Source organism: Magnolia sinica, chromosome 17 (assembly GCF_029962835.1).
Source record: "Magnolia sinica isolate HGM2019 chromosome 17, MsV1, whole genome shotgun sequence".
NCBI lineage: Eukaryota > Viridiplantae > Streptophyta > Magnoliopsida > Magnoliales > Magnoliaceae > Magnolia > Magnolia sinica.
Window position 1 is genome coordinate 64873169 of NC_080589.1, and position 11049 is coordinate 64884217.

At 39.9% G+C, this 11049-nt stretch overlaps 1 long non-coding RNA gene across 1 annotated transcript; it reads left to right on the forward strand.

The window, feature by feature from the left end:
• Positions 1–6446: 6446 nt before the first annotated feature.
• Positions 6447–7446, forward strand: LOC131230945 (uncharacterized). Its single transcript, XR_009164142.1, has 2 exons — positions 6447–6958; positions 7152–7446. It is a non-coding gene; the product is annotated as an uncharacterized LOC131230945 (long non-coding RNA).
• Positions 7447–11049: the final 3603 nt, after the last annotated feature.

Below are 11049 nucleotides of genomic sequence, written 5' to 3' on the forward strand. Positions count from 1 at the left end.
GTTCAGGTCACTATGAAGAGGCTCGTCACCATCAGCGTAGGCCTTAGTTTATACTCGAGATCACTATGAGAAAGACTCGTCGCCTTAGCATAGGCCGACAACTCGAATACAGTGTCTTATACACCGTATTCGGCTCACGAGTTTGGGACGTTGCTCACTAGTCACTACGGGGAGGCTCGTCGCCCCAGCGTAGGCCGACAGCTCGACCATGGTGTCCCATACCACCATGCCCGGCTCATGAGTCTTAGCGGATCGAGATACCAAGGTTAAACGGGCATTTCACTTGTAAGTTTGGTACCTTAGATTCAAGCAGTAGCGTACATACATCGTGAACATACATTGGTCCAATCGGATTACTTAACAAGCTCAACTAGTACAAGCGTACATTGAATTAATCAACATGGAGCGCGTAAGCACTCCGTGTGGCCTAACCACTGTCGATAAACAACGTACGACTCGAATTCATCGAACGTGTCCAACGTGACGAAAACAGTTAGCCACCGATCATAAACCATTATCGACTGCCTGGACTACATCGTAGCCCCAATCACACTCCGAAACAACAGTATTCACATATGATAGTCAAAGACAGCATGTGACAACCAATTTCAGTATCAAACTCATTTAAGCATTTCAATAAACACATAACACACATGTTATCATACATAGGCATTTCATCCACGAAACACGTAGTAGTAGGATAGGTTACATAAAGGAAACGGTAACTACAGGTAAGGGGGTTGTGAATTCTATCTCAACACCCTTATTAAATACAGTTCAACAAGCATTTTTTCATTCAGGCATTTTATCAAACACTTAGACTACACATATCCATATACATGTAATACATTAGTTATAACATATATTATGACGAGTCCTTTCGCAAAGGAGTTGTCACACATACAATCATCATATATCTACAATTAATAATCATGGCAAGCACAAATCCAAATTCCATAGTCATTCAAGCATTTCAACAAACACATGAAATACATTTAAAATCAACATAGTTTACATGTATGTGTAATATACGGAAAGCATCGTATATAAGCATATGTGATAGCAATCAAGTCAGACATAAATCATTTCTGACATTGAAAGCCTTGAAAACCATAACCTAAACGTTTATAGTCTGCACCTTTCGCCTGTAGACTCGTAACGAACTTAGTTTAAACACTAAACCTTTGTTTACAGCACAACGGCAACCTATTACATGAAATAGGTTAGTTATTTCATCACTTTCTCTTTTTGAATCCCTAAAACGGATTAGGGTTAGGATTTCTTACCCAAGAACGGAGTCAGAATCACCGGAATAGCGATACGGGAAGGCTAGTTCGGCACGTGGAGCGGTAGGATTGAAGGCCAGCAACGATCTCTCACTTTCTCTCTCTTTCCTTCTCTTTTTACTCTCTTCTCTCTCCTAGGATTTGAAATTCGTACGGAATGAGAGAGGGGTGGGTTAAGACACTTATTTAGGCCCAGAACTGGTCTTAATGGCCTCAGGGCCATGGTATACTTAGGTTATAGCCAAAGAGCGACCGTTTCAGTCCAACGGAGCACATCTGGAGGCCCCTTTTCTACATACGGTCCGAAGTAAGTCCCCTGACGATGGATCTACGCCAGGATAAGTTTTCGGTCCCATCGGGTTCATGGATTGACTGCGGAGGATCAGTTTTAATTCAACGGTCACCGTTACTCGATTAGGGCCACAAGTACACCGACCTGTGTTAGAAATTTTTCCTGATCCGAGGGTGTAGTTAGGTTAGAATCTGATGGTCTGAAACCTTAAATTTGGCCTGCAAGCGAACGGCCCAATTCACTTAAGTTTGAGTTCGTTTTCTAAAGATATTCGCGTTTCTCACACATTTCGCTCCGGGCTCAAGTTGTGCGCTTCTAGATACTATTAGGACTTGATTTCCAAGATGGTTGTCAAGCTCAGTAAGGCGATCATAACCATATAGTTTTACCTTAATCGGACTTTTGACGCGCGGTCCAGGTCCGATACGGAGTTTTGTAATGCTCCCGAGAGCAACTGGGTTTTGAGATGGATCCTAAGTTTTTAGGTGATGTAGCGTTAATGGTTTTACTGGTTTTAATCTTATAGATCGTGAAGAAAGTGGTTCAAGTTAAACTACCGATTAAAACAGTTTAGTACTTAATTAATTTCCGTCTAATTTCTAAAGGATTTGGTCTTTAGTGATTTCTGCCTGAGGTGGTACTTGGGCCTTTGTACGGATTTTTTTGAGACGTTACACTATTCTTTCTCTATAATAGATGCTCACAGGAGACTTGTGGCTCAAGTCCAAATGGCGAAGAATCGCATGTTTCCGCTCTATATTAACACAAAGGTTAAGAAGTGTTTCTATGGACTCGTGAAGAATGATTCATGGAGATGGCATTTTCGCTTTGGGCATCTCCATTTCAGTGGCCTCAAACTCTTATCCTCATCAAGCATGGTGCATGGCTTGCCGGCTATTAAAACTCCAGAACATGTATGTGAGGCGTGCATACTCGGCAAGCAACAAAGGAACTCCTTTCCAAGTGAAGTGTCTAGAAGAGTAAAGGAACCACTTCAGTTAGTTCACACTGATATTTGCGGACCACTTGAAACACCCTCTCTTGGAGGTAATAAATATTTTATTAACTTTATTGATGATTTCAGTAGAAAACTTTGGGTGTATTGCATCAAAGAAAAATCTTCTACTTTCACTATCTTTAAAATTTTCAAAGCTCGTGTTGAAGTTGAACGTGGTCACAAAATTAAAGTACTCAAATCTGACAGAGGTGGAGAGTCACCTCAAATGCATTTCAAGATTTTTGTAGGGAACAATGCATCAAGCAATAACACACTGCAACCTACATGCCACAGCAGAATGGCATTGCGAAACGAAAGAATCGCACCATCCTCGACATGACAAGAACCATGCTCAAATAGAAATGACTGCCAAAGAGCTTCTGGGCAGAGGCAGTTGCATGTACTACCTACCTGTTCAATCGGTGTCCAACCAAGAGCGTCAGAAATATGACACCACAGGAGGCATGGAGTGGCTACAAACCGAGCGTGGTGCACCTAAGGATTTTTGGGTGTGTCGGCTACGCTCAAGTTCTAGAAGTAAGAAGAAGGAAGCTTGATGATCGGGGCAAAAAATGCATCTTCATCGGATACAATGAAGGATCTAAAGCCTACAAGCTCTACAATCCACTAACCAATAAAGTAGTAGTGAGTAGAGATGTGATCTTTAGTGAGGAAGAAGCTTGGAAATGGAACAATGAAGAATCGACCAAAGATATTCTAGTCGAAACAAAAGAACATGAAGAAAGGCATGACCGTCAAGAGCAAACGCCCGCAACACCTTCTTTGGCCGCATCATCAGTTCACAGAAGTCCATGTATACATTCCATCACTCTTGAAAGCACTCCATCAAGTCAAAATTCGGTCAGTTTGTCCTCATCTATGGTACCTATAAAAATGAAAAGCTTAAGTGACATCTATGAGCAAACTGAAGAGGTCAATCTTTTTTGCTTGTATGCAGATCCTGAGCCTCTGATGTTTCAGGAGGCCATAAAAGAAAATTGTTGGAGAATCGCTATGAAAAATGAAATTCATGCCAATGAGAAAAATGACACATGGGAGCTGACTACGCTTCCTAATGGCCAGAAAACTATTAGCATCAAATGGGTATACAAGATCAAGCGAAATGCTGATGGTAAGATCGATCGCTACAAGGTAAGGCTCATAGCAAAGGGCTATAAACAGAAGTGCAGGGTGGACTATGAAGAAGTCTTCGCTCCTGTTGCTCGCCTTGATACTGTGAGGATGATTATCTCCCTTGTAGTCCATCATAGTTAGATGATCTACCAAATGGATGTGAAATCTGCATTCCTGAATGGTATTCTGGAAGAAGATGTCTATATTGACCAGCCTGAAGGCTTTATTATGTACGGGAAGGAACACAAGGTGTATCAATTGAAGAAAGCTCTCTATGGGTTGAAGCAAGCTCTAGGTCCTTGGAATGCACGCATCGACAACTATCTTCAAGAAAATGACTTCGCCCAATGTCCATATGAGCATGCAGTTTACATTAAGAAGAATGTTCATGGCGATATGCTTATAGAATGCCTATATGTTGATGATTTACTGTTTAAAGAAAACAGCCGACTGATGTTTGATGAATTCAAGAAGGCCATGTTTAAGGAGTTCGAAATGACCGACGGAGGTCTGATGTCCTTTTTTCTGGGCATTGAAGTGAAGCAACAACATGGTGGCATCTATATATCTCAGAAGAAGTATGCCAAGGAATTACTTGAAAAGTTCAAGATGGGCGATTGCAATGCCGTAAACACGCCTGTAGTAACAGGCTTAAAATTGTCAAAAGACGAAGAAGGAAGAAGTGTTGACTTGACTGTGTTCAAGAGTCTAATTGGAGCCTAATGTACCTCACAATCACAAGGCCGGATATCGTCTACAGTGTTGGGCTTCTTAGTAGGTAGATGGAAGCACCAAAAGAATCACATTGGCTAGCCGCAAAAAGAATCCTCAGGTACGTCAAAGGAACAATGGAATTCGGTCTTTTCTATCCATACGATGATGAAGCAATACTGTATGGATACTCAGACAGTGATTGGGGAGGTGACCAAGATGAAAGAAATAGCACCACTAGCTATGTATTCTATCTCGGAATGACTGCTTTCACATGGAATTCGAAGAAGCAAAGTGTGGTCGCCCTGTCCACATGTGAAGCAGAGTACGTGACAGCATCGTCCACTGTTTGTGAGGGAATTTGGTTAAAAAACCTGCTAAATGAGACGAAGCATCCGCAGGAAGGATCCACAGTTATATATGTGAATAACAAGTCGGCAATCGAGCTAGCCAAAAATCCAGTGCAGCATGGAAGAAGCAAACATATTGATAATCAATACCATTTTCTGAGAGATCATGTGAAGCAGAAAATAATGAAATTGGAGTATTGTCATACTACAGAACAGCTGGCGGATATTGTCACAAAGGCATTGCCAACAAATGCATTCAAACGACTAAGAACGATGTTTGGAATAAAGCCGATTTTGGTTTGAAGTGGAGTGTTGGAAGTCCAAACCAATCTGGTGCATCTTTCCCACTGTCCGTTAAATTCTCAAAGAGAGTAAACGTTGGAGGAAGCTTCCAACAACTAGGTGCATTCCTCCATGCGGCTGTTCAGTTCCAAATGCCTTGAAAATGTAGAATCTTTTAATATTTCTTTTGGTGTTTGTTACAGTAGTTAATACCATGCCCCTATAATGTAATTTAAAAGGGCACTTTTGTCTTTTCACCTTGATGGAAAATGTCTATATAAGGGAGCTCTTATAGTTCGTTTGTGATCAAGTCGTTAAGCTTGTAAGCAACGGTAAAATAGCAAAGTTTCTCTTCTCATTTCCTACATGTCCAGTGAGTTCAAATCTAAGGCTTTGTAATGCCAAGAAAAGCTCTGGCTTAAACGGCCATCAAATTGAACGCATGGATGATTGAACGCCCACCATTCAAGGTCATGAAAGTTTTTCATGAAGTCGTTATTTTTGTTTTTCATTTATCCAAGTCTGTGTGACCTAATCAACAAGTTAACCGTAAAATAAAAGTTACAGTGGGCCTCGATATTTTAATGGTGCGCGTTCAATCATCACTGTTTTTCTGTGACGTGGTCCACCAAGGATTTGGATATGCTTCATTTGTTTAGCTCATGCCCTAAAATAATTATAAAAAGGAATCGGAAGGCATGGCAAAAACTTACATATCATGGTAGGGCCCACATTACCATCCAGTAGTCACCTCGCTATTGGCAGCGTCAGTATGCAATCCGCATCCACTCGCAAAGCCTTCAATTCTCATCCCGTTGGGAGGAAAAGCTCTCTCTCGTAGGTGGATTGGCTGGCGTACCTCACACCAGCTATACACCTGCTGTATTGACTTCAGCAAGTTCTGTGAGTCTGATTATGAGGTATGTGTTATATCCAAACCGTCCATTCATTTGGCGAGCTCGTATTTAAGTTTAAAAGAAAATTAAGATAGATCTAACTATCAATGTACCACACTGAAAAAAGTAGTCGGGGATTGAATGTCTACCTCCCAAACCCTTTTTGAGGTCACATAAGTCTTTTATCAATATGTAGAGGAAAATTTTGTTTTTCCTCTACATTCGAGTCTTTGTGACCTTACAAAGAGATTGGATAGAAAATAAACGACAGGGGAGGCCCTATAAATTTTTTAGGGGTGAAAATCATTATCTCCACCACTATTTATGGTGTGTAGATATAACAAATACATCAGTGGGCCCGTAAAACTTTGATCTCCTCTGAACCGTTCGTACAACTCGGAGCTCGAGGAGCGTCAGTGCTCGCCTTTGCACGACACGTACGTACAGCAGCTATATAGCTGGTGTGTGGTACAGCAGCCAATCCGCATCGCTCTCTATCTCTCACGTACCAGGATTCGCAAGCGTGTTAACATTTCTCTGTTTTTCTTCGCACGCGCACCACCCTCCATCCGCACGTGTGCTAGCTCAGCCACCGAAATCAATACCAAGTAATAACATAAAAAAAATAAAATAATAATAATAATAATCTTATTGTTGTTATTTCATCGTATCTTCCAATATACCCTTTTCTCTGGTTCTAGGGTTTTGCCCTTTTGAGTCATTTTTTCCTCTCTTTCTAGGGTTTTGCCCTTTTGGGAGAGTCTGTTCCTTCCTTTCCTTCTTTCTGCTATAGGCTTTTCTGTCAGACCTCTGCTTTTGAGCAGAAAAGAGAACAAAACCCCCCCCCAAAAAAGATGCGTCTTTTGCTTAGATAAGAATAAAAGAATATCTCCATTGAATTTTCCTCTTTTTCTTCTTTATTTTCTGGTTTTTTTTTTTTTTTTCTGATTTTATGCAGAGAGAAAAGATGAAGAGAAGGAGATACTGATGATAGGAACCAGAAATGTCAGGTATTTGTTGTAGAGATACACAAAGTGGGACCCACGAAGTCCACTTTTGGGTGTGTTTGGTTGCACCAAGTATCATGAAATCTCATGATATTAATCATGAAATTTCACGATTTTTGGTACAACCAAACGCACCCCTATCGAAAATTAAGATTTTTTTTATGACCCACAAAAGAAAATTTTAATTTTTTTGCAGGGTGGAGGTGAAGGAAGAGAATGGCGGAAATCTGACGCAGATCGGGTGATGTATCGACGACTCTGCCGGAAATCTGACGACAATGGAGGGGGACGACGACGTTGCCGGAGGAAGAACCGCGGGAAGGGCATTTTCGTCACTCTAAATTATTATTATTATTGTTTGTTTTCAGGTTGAGATAAACTTCGGTACTCTGGCAGAGTGTGATAGATGATACGCAGGCACTTACAAATTGCAAAACTGTAAGAATTACGTTACCCAGTGTAGATGTATCAAAAATCAAGCTTATTTGATTGTCTGACCATCTGATTGGTGGATATTTATTCTTGGTAAAAAATGAAAATTATCCAACGGTTCTGATTCCATAAACAAGTCTCCACCAAATCAGAGGTTACAACCGTTAAACCAAACTGAACCCGGTTTGTGTAGTGGAAGATTCTATATAGGCCCACCGTGATGTATATGTTTTATCTACGCCGTCCATCTTTCTTTCCACTCCACAGAGAATTAAATCATTACCGTTGAAATCTTCCTGGGGCCATGGAAGTTTTGGATAAACAGGTCTGTGTGGCCTTATGAGCAGGTTGGATGACAAATAAACATCAATGTGGGGCTAGGATGGTTTCAACGGTGGACGTCATTATTTCGACTGTTTTTTGTGACGTGGTCCACTTGAGCTTTTTATATGCTTCGATTTTGGTTTGACGGCCTAAAATGAGCTAGAAAAATGGATGGACGGTGTGGATAAAACACATACATCAAGGTGGGCCTCACAGAGCATCCACACAGCCCTAAACTGTGGTGAGCTCCTTACCACACAATCCACTTTCAACGAAACTGATCTGTAGGATTGTGACTTGGGAGGAGTGGGATGCACAATCTCGTCCGTTTTACTGGAGTTAATACACGCAAGTGTACAATTTCTGAGTGCCTGCGTATCAAGTGTCATACGCAGTCAGAGTATCATAATCTCCTCCTCGTGGTTTGAAATCCGGAGGGCATTTTCGTCATTGCAATTCATGTAGATAACGTTAACTTAGTGGTATTAGTACCATTTAAGTAAAAGGGCATTATAGTCATAATTAAGATTTAGGTAGTGAACGTTGCCGACGTAGATTGCGTCGTACCCTGCCAATACCATGTTGGTCCTCGCAGGGGCTGTGGGGCCACAGTGATGTATGCATTTTATCCACGCCGTCCATTCATTTTTTTCAGATCATTTATCCACGCCGTCCATTCAATTTTTTCAGATCATTTTAGGGTATGAACTCTAGAAAACAATGAGGCAGATCCCACGCTCAAGTAAATGACACATTGGGATTGAACGGTCATCATTAAAAACTTCCTGGGAGCCGTAGAAGTTTTGAGAAGCTGATATTTGTGTTTTCCCTATATCTAAAGTCACAACGGGTTGGATGGCAAATAAACATCACGATGGACCCTAGGGAGGTTTCAATGATAGGCGTCATTATAACCACTGCTTCCTATGGTGTGGTCCATTTGAGCCTTACATCTGCCTCATTTTTAAAATCATCCCCTAAAATGATATGAAAAAATGGATGAACGGCATGGATAAGTCTTGGCAAGTAGGGCCTTTCATCTGCCTTGCAGTGGGCTCAGTGCAAGAAGGCTGCTATTGGGCCGGGCCTGGGGTAAGCATCGGCCCGTTTTGAACTGTTTTCGGCAGGGCCGACGTCCTGGCTTATTTAAAATTCTAAATTCTGGCCCGAACCCGGCCCATTGACACCCCTAAGTGGAGCTCTCTACTATTTTGCCCCTTCTATGCAAAACTCACTGCAATCTTATGGTCATAAACATCCGTGACTGGACCTAAATTTAAAAAATGATCATAACCATCCATGTTTTTTGTGCCATTAGCAGTTCGTTTTGGATCATCCCATCAGTATTTTTATTTTTTTAAGACAGACTATAAAGAATTCACTAGACCTATTGGACCGTCCAGATAGGTGATGTGGACTTCGAGTGATCCAAATGCAATCACATGCATGGAAGAGTTCCCGTACACTTACTCCCCCATATCATAACCGGAAAAGGTTCTTACATAGGGCTGTCAACTGGCCGGGCCTAGGGATTCCCTTGGCCCGGGTTTTGAACTGTTCGGCCAGGCCAGCGGGCCTGCCATATTCAACATTGACAGCCCTATACTTACCTAGATAGGTTATATGTACCATGTCCGTGTACGATGGTTCGTACGAATGCTCTCAGAATTTTAAGGTACTGTTTGGCACTTATATTTGGGTGTATTAGGAGTTTATTTGGTGCGTTTGGTGTTGTGTAATAGATGGTAAAAGGGATGGTTGTAAATGTAGTTACTTTTCAATGTGTTTTGAAATATTTTGTTTTGCTGTAACTCAGTATAAGTGGTGTGAAATTCTTTTTTTATTATTTAATTTTATTTCATTTTAAGGGCCTGTTTAGATTGCAAATTACATCCATAATGCATAGTCTATATGATTTCATAACATTTGTTTAAACATATAATTCATCAGTTAAATACAAATATAATAAAAAACCGGTTAATGAATTTGTAATCATGATAATTTTATGCTATATTGTTGTGAAAATTTTCTATTCAAACACGCATATTAATTTATGTTTCTATATGATTTAATATTGAAGTAATGTAAAAGTATTATCATTAAAATTTTATTATGCCTATCGAAACACAAAAATTGTTAGTCAAATCATAGATAAGTATTGAAATTTATAATTATTGCAATTTTTACAAATTACTAATGTAATTCACAATCCCACCCTGAAGGTAAGAGAGTAGTAAGAGTAACAAAATGTGTTGCTAGGCTAATAATTTACTATATATGTGGTACGCCAATGATACTATAAAACAATTCAAGTACCAGCCGCATCACTAAAAGCACATTAATAAAATGATATAAATCCCATTAAACTAGACAATAAAAAAATGTTGGTGAGTCGCTCATCCGTGATCCTTATATTTGTGGTTCACTTGAAGCTTGAAATTTCTTCATTTTTGACCAAAGTATATACAAGCTTATTATTATTAATATTATTATTATTTTATATCACCATGGTATCCTCGTCCATTTTGAAGTGAAACTATTCCCTACGGATGCATGTAAACCACGTGCATTGGACAATCCCACAAACCATGTGCATTGGCCGAAGTATATATAGGCTGATTACAATCATTGTGTCAAATATCACACAGGTACACTAATTTTTGGATATTCAAACTGATTTAGTTAATCAATTTCAAATTCTGTGAATATACTAAAGAATTCTAATGCATTCCTATTATAGGCATACCAATATCATTTAAGCTACCAAACATAATTGAAGATTCGAATTGACATTAATTATATGGTAATTGTAATTTGGATTCTAATTTATTCCAAATACAAACTCAAATTGGATGGTTGATATTGCCTGGCCCACTCTAGATAGGCGATGACCCCAAAATCAGATGGAGGGAACGATTTTAATATCTGATTGATGAACATTTGTTTTCCTAGCAATGGTTAGATATCCACCCATACCAACAGGTTAGATATCCAGATCATGTAGAGGGACACGGATTGCCTGGTGATCTAGTCATTGGAGATATCCTTAGTGACCTGACATTGTGGGGACCACCATGATGCATTTGTTTTATCCAGGCCGTCCATCAATTTTGACAGATCATTTTAGGGCACGACTTGTGCTCCAAATCCATGGATTTTCCTTTTGTGATCGTATATTAAATATTATGAAGATTTTAGATTTGTTGGGTATACCATTCATGATATTTATCAATCAAATATCATAGAAACTTCGGTGTCTTCCAAGTCCCATTAAGTATATTATATGAGCCTGCACTTGTCAAATGATCAACTATCAAGTCTATATTAAGCTTGCACTT